Below are 7,050 nucleotides of genomic sequence, written 5' to 3' on the forward strand. Positions count from 1 at the left end.
AGATTTATAAGAATAGGAATCATATCGTTTCCTTCAACACTTCTGCTCTCAATTTGCTCTGTCAACCACCACAGTACAGTACAGAACCCTTCAAAAATGTTAGCTATGAGACAGAAGTAAGAAGTGTGGACATACTCGGGAAGTAAAAGGAAGGCTTAACAGCAGCCTAGAATCAGGTCTCTCAGATATATAAATGGAAATCTTGTTGCCAAATTCTACTTCCCAATTTTTAACTGATCTTTAAGATAATACTACTCTTTGCAGCAGATTGCACTAACTTAAAAGATCATCCTTCACGCATTTGCCTTTCCGTGACATCAAACCTCTTGTACTAGCTTGTCCATGGATACACAGAGAGTGTTCTCCAAGCTACTTTAAGGCCTGATAAATTGTTCTTGGGAGGGGGAGAGACGTCCTTAACATTTTCATGCTGAGGAAGGCCCTGGATCACAACTATCTCCCTGTCTTACAAGTACTTTGGGCTACTATGTAAAAAGTAGTACCAGTTTTGTCTGTATTGATTTATAAGAATATAAGTCTTTTGTTGTATGCTGTGCTTGCTTTGATCACAGGCCGTTGGATCCAGTTTAAATTAGGACGTACAAATAAATCTGGAATTAACCCAGATTTTATAACCACATAAAGCAAACACCCAGACCTGATTTAGGTGTTGAGATTCCCTTTATAGTCAGAGAAATAGATCTTTATAGGAAGAGATTAATCTGACTTATTGGAAATGTTTATGTCAGGATGAGATAAACTAAACCCTAAGAAGACATGCTTGTCCATATGCATTCCTTGTCTACCAAGACAACACAGGATGACCAGCTCAAATGTAAATGCGTATGCTGTTAGTGCTTGTCTTGAGCAGAAGAAACTCAGCACTTGTGTCCTCCCTGGAAGGTACCCATGCCTGCCTTTGTCTTCTAAACAGCATTCATGTAGGCACAGAAACATTCCGTGTCAATCCTTGTATCACCATCTCCCACTGTGTCATTCAGGTGGCCTTGCTCAGTGATTTACCTTAGTCCTCTGAATCATTAAACAGTCAAGACACATGGAGTTGCGTGCCTTGTGAATACTAGGCAGTCAATGACATACTTTGCTTTGAGTAAGTTCATACTCAAAGTAAATTCCATCTCAATGACATACTCAGTTTCAAAGAAGGTACCTGTAGCTCAAAAACATTTTTGTGTTTTTTTCCTGCTCTGAATGCTAGAATATTTTTGAAAGGCCCTGCATGATAATTTACTGATATATCAGAGCCGTGTATTAAGTATTATTGAGGATAAAAGAAAAAAAAATGTGTTACAACTATTTAGTTTTGACATAATATCAAATAAAATGTTATGCTTTCATAGTTTTATAGATACAAAGAATTGCCTACTTTTCTAAAGAAATTAAATGTGAAGTAGATGTCCTGTGGGAACAATCTGTTATGGTCTGGCAGCATATTCTCTTTCACTAGTTTGAAGTAATGTAACTGAAACATATACATAAAGTTGAACTATATATGTAATTATGATAAATAGTGTTTTATCAGATTTTTAGTTATTAAACATTCCCTCAAGATTTAACTGCTGAATCTCTTTGTGGTGCTTCTCATTGTTCTACCATTATTATACAACTATAATTTATATTACATACTATGGAGTACCTCATTTTAGCAATATTTTGCAGTATCAGCTTTGCTACAGAATCGTCATTAAAAATGTTCTCATCTTTATAGGTATGAATTATGTTATTACCAGGCAAACTATTTCTGAGTCATGCTATTTAAACTAAAATCCTGCTAAACTTGCTCAAAAACCGTAAAGTTAGGGCTTAACTTTCTAGGCATCCTTGCTGGCCATTAGAATCATCAACCTCAAGACTAGGAAAACAACAAGCACTAGGAAAAATGAATGTGTGATATCCTGAGAAGCTCTAAATGAGAGCAGAAGTTGTCACCATGAAGAGAAAATGAAGTTTAAGCGTCGCCTTTCAAAGTGTAGCCCTATGCTCTACTCATGGCAGAAGAGAGGCTTTGGGACTGTTCGTGTCAGGTTAGATTTTTTCCTTGCATACAATTGGAGAGGGGGTGGATATTCCCCAGTACCTAAGGCAATGACCAGGGACAGGAGAACATGAAATGGAGCAGAGAGGTGAAACCTCATGGAAAGTAAGTAAATAAAGAGTTAGATAGTTGTTGCAAGGGAGGTCTGAGGACTCTGTTGGCAGACAGACTCTGCTATATAGATCTGAACTGTAAATAGTCTGGAATACAGTCTGGAATATAAATGCCTCTATGTGGTATTTCTACTGTCCACACCACTGTACATAGTGCCACCACATGGAGTTCTTCTTCAAAATCAATATTAATAGTACTGACACCCACCTGATCCATGAAATTTGGCAGGAAATGTGTCAGAATCGAGAGTCCTTTTGCATAGCTTAGGTACCATATTGTTTGTGTTTGCCATCTCCATGAAGACTCCATGTTCTCCCTCTCATGCAACTCCCAGAACAGGAAAGTTGAAACTAAACATGTATAAGTTTATTTAGTGAGATTTAGATCAGACTTTTTCATATAGTAAATGATAACTGAACATGTAAAACAGCCCAACAACCAAAACACATAAAATGCAATCCTCGTTGATACCAGACCTTTCAAATTACTTAACTCATCTTACCTAGAATTCCTGAAATGCCCCTCAGCCTTTAGGGCTGTGGCTCCTGAGTGCTTGAGTTCCTCAATATTAGTTTCAGACACAATTTCAACTGTTTTTTTTCTTTCAGCTTTGAATGCCAATGACCTCTTTTTTCAGAGGGTAACCTTTATACCGCATCACCTCCAGCTATGCACTTCTTTGTGCCCTTTCCTTTTACCCCAAACTTAGCTTCTAGACTATAATTCAATGCAAATTTTCTTTCATTACTTACAACCCCACTGAAAACTTTGGAGACAAATAAGAATGGCCTTAATCATTCTGTATGAAGCCAGTGTTCATTACTGACATCACTAGCCTAATCTAATGTGAGCCATATAAATCCATGGGTCTGGGTTCTCTGTGTTTTTAGAGACTATTGCTCCTTTGTTCCTATTTAGTCCACTGGCTAGCTTTCTTCCACCAATGTGGGCTGTTTAATTCAGTGGTTTGCAATCTGCGGTGCACAAAACCCTGGGGTTTCTCCACAAACTGCTTCCAAAAAGTCTGTGTAAAGTAATTACAGAAAACAAGTCTATCATTTCATGTCCTGGCTTTAATTTTCTAGCTAAGGGTCCCATATTTTCAATGGACCTTTCTTAAGTGACCATGAACGAAAAAAAAAAAAGGCCTTATTGAAGCTACTTGTCCTTCACATTAGACATTACGAAAGACGTCTGCTATAAATATTTCTGATAGTCTCATTATCTCTGGTACATTACTAACTTTGTATAAAGACCATTCATGATGTATTATTAAAGACAGTGACAGGCCCAAGAATAAGTTGCTTTCCATAGCCATGCCTAACAGAAAAGATTCCCTCTAAACCAGTCTTACATCCTTCTATCAGGGCTGCTTAACACCTAATTATAATTCTGACCAGCTAATAAATATTGGTTTACAAATTGCTCTTGGAAATCTATTTGTTAATGTCTCTTATAATTTGAGCTCACAGGCATGTACCTACTTTATTTACTGTCTAGTCTTCTTAATAAATTATTTGTAATAAAATCATTGTACTTTCATACACAACTTTGGTTTCAGTAAATTATACTGCCAAGCCTCTAAATGTGTCAGGGTACAGTTTTTCTCTGAAATCTCAAAAGAATAAATTATACAAAGTTTAAGAAAAATGAATTTAACTGTTATGTGTGATTGCTTAAAGTTGAATATCCATCTCAGCTTTCATTTGGCCTATTATGAAATGATTTAAGGATTGAAACAGTTCCAGAATTTGAGGTTACTCAAAGTTGTTCAAGAGTTGAGCAAAAAAAAAAAAAATTAAAAAGTTTCAATTTGCAGAATTGGAAAAATGGAAACTTTGAAAAAATTGACCCAGTCTTTTTCGGATTCCTGTGTTCCTCCATTGGGGTACATTTAATTCTCATAAAAACTGAACTGTGAAACATCTTAATAATAAAAATTGCATCACTACAGGCGCAACACGAGAAAAAGCAGAATCTCAATCCATGAATAGAAGAATCTCATCAAGAATCTCTCTGAGAAGCAGCTTATCAGAAAGCTATAGGTGTCTTCCTTGTTTTCTACTGCAGGAACAAACGTGGTCTTGTACCTTGAAGCAGGAACTATTTGTCACATGACACTCAAGGCACTGCTTTAAGTTCTTTAGGAACTTATGTTTCAGCTAACACAAACCTTTTCTCTGCAGTCTCCTCAATATATTTCCCAACACAGCAGGGGAAATGGTGGTGGTGAGAGACCAGGACAGGCTTTCAGTCAAGCCTGCATACAGTCTTTTCTGACATGAAGAAGTTTTTGCCATCTGAATATTGCGTTTTTCAAGGCCAAATAATTTCTAAAGCTGCCAGCTTTGACACTTGGGCTCTGCTGCTGCAAACTATGGGTTATGTGAACTTTGCAATTAAGTCTCTCCTGCTGCAGAAGTTGTTGCAAATTAATGCTAAGTATTTTAATAAGACACTGACATCCCCAAAGTAATAGTGTTTTGGCTTGACAGGTTTTGATAGGGAGATGGCAGCCCTGTTTAGCTTGTCTGTTCACTAATTCTTGTTGCTCCAGGGAGAATGAAGGTAAAGATCGTCTTCATAGAAGGACTGGATATACTGTATTCTGCTTTATTTTATTATTGGCAAATGATTAGGGTCTTAAATTTTGAAGTTTTTTGGGGTTTTTTTGTTTGTTTGTTTTTTCTTCTTGTTGTTGTTTAACTGCTTAGCTATAAATTATCCCGAAAATGAAAGTAACTCCTTTGTTTTTGTAATTTCTCTATAGTTTTCTCTTGATTTTAACATTCCTGGGAAGTGGCTGAAGGACTAAGAGAAATTATAGTCTGGAGAGACAGAAAAAAAAAGCAAGAGCATCATTGGCCTACTCACAGTTATTGCCGGTACTTTTTGAAGTACTAAGAAAAAGGAAATCAAGTTTTAGAAAACATATGTTTTCATTGGCTTCTTTCAAGGAATTTATATGAGTTCCACTTCTAATTTATTTGTAACTAATTGAGTTTTCCATGCTGATATGATTCTACAAACTTTGGCCATTTTAACCATTGAAAATGCAATGTGTGAGAGCATGCATGTGTATGAATATATAGATATACGAGTCTGAATATACACGTACGTATACACATAAGACTTCTGAATCTTAAAACAAACAGATTTTTTTTCAAAAAAGGTGTTTATCTTGTCATCTAACAACCCATTTCTGGACAAGCAGAGGCTTGCTTCCTTTAATAAACATTTTTGTAATGAAAGATACTGCAGAGCAGCCTGATACCATATTTGATTGTCTAGCCTTGTTTTTATGACAGAAAGGCTGATGTCATTTCCTTTGAGACAAAAGAATATATGGGGTTAAAACTGCTGTTCAACTCATATTATGTAAAAGGGGGGGATCAAAGGTTTTATCTAAAAGTGCAATAGAATATAATAGAAACTCATAGACATTCTTCAGATTTTAAGTTACCTTATAATATTTTATAATGAGAATGTAATCTCTTGTATAATTCTTTCAAGTAGTTTAAAAATTTTAAACAAAGTGTTGACTGGTAGAGAAAGATAAACCAATAATGTGTTGTTTAATTAAGTTTCTCCTTCCAACTAGTCAGATGGAAGTTATTAAAGCTATTAGAAAAAATACTGTGTACTTGCACGGTAAAAACAGCATGTTAATGTTTTTATTAGTAACTTCATATGAGTTCAACAAGCAAACCTCAACAGTTTTTTATCAGACTTATAATCCGCTTGGCAGAGTAGACTCAAGATGAGTAACAGATCAGAGATTTTTTCGTCTGGAAATAGTTCTTAAATGTGCTGGTTTTGATCCCTGAATTGTCTATTCTATATACAATTTTCTGAACAATACTCTTTGGTTATGCGCCTCAAACAATACCTAATATACATTATTATATGATTAAGTTGCTCTTATTTCTTCTTGTTACAACATCATCAGGCACACACTTCTCAAATATAATAAAAATCCAGCCTCATTTCAGTAAGTTTTATAAGAAAATTAGATGTTTAAATATACTTATTATCTTCTTTAGGATTTTTTTATAATTTAAATATACATTAATGCACTATATTAATTGCCTTTACTAACACTTTTATGGGACAGCTTTTCCTTAGCTCTCAAATAAGAAATTATACATGCATGTCCACAAATATGTTGTAGGAGTTAGCAAAACTTTAGGTTTCTTAAAAGACTAATTGCTTTCTGTTTGTGTATTTCCATGGTCATTGTTGCTAAAAGCATCAAACAAACAGCGAACACCATAACATATGTAACAAAAGGATATAATTAAATGCTTTAGGGTTTAGTATATTTTCCTGGAACCCAAGTGATTTCTCCATATCTTTATATAGAGTAGATTTTCCTATGTTTAGCAGTAATCCCAGACTTTTAGAAAGCATACTTAAGTATGCAATCTTGAGATATGAAGTCTCTGTATTTCCTGTTTCTCTGACACAATAAACATTGTCTACAGTGAATAAACATTTTTACTGGAAGAGGCTAGGAGAAATGAATAACCACTTTTGTCATCATGGTAAATTCTGTCAGGGAAATGCCCAGGCCAAATACCACTGGGAAAAGAAAAGGAAAAGAAAGAAAGAAATTAAACAACAAGAAGAAAGTCTTCTCAGAAAATGTAGGTTAGTTCTATTATTTCTTTGGGAATTTGGCTCAGACCAGTTTTTGCTAGTAGGAAGCAGTAACTTTCAAAATTACGTGGGAATGACTTCGAACTAAGAGTGCCCTTGGCAAACAATTACACAAATGTAACACAGCTAGTGCAGCTCACCTATCTGTACAGCAGCACGTCTGAGCTTCCAGATTGAGTAGATTGGTCGTGTTTTGTTGCTGCTGTTGTTGTTGTTCAGAA

The sequence above is a fragment of the Tinamus guttatus genome, unplaced genomic scaffold (genome assembly GCF_059628265.1).
Source record: "Tinamus guttatus ecotype Peru unplaced genomic scaffold, ASM5962826v1 Tinamus_guttatus_pri_ptg000058l, whole genome shotgun sequence".
Lineage (NCBI taxonomy): Eukaryota > Metazoa > Chordata > Aves > Tinamiformes > Tinamidae > Tinamus > Tinamus guttatus.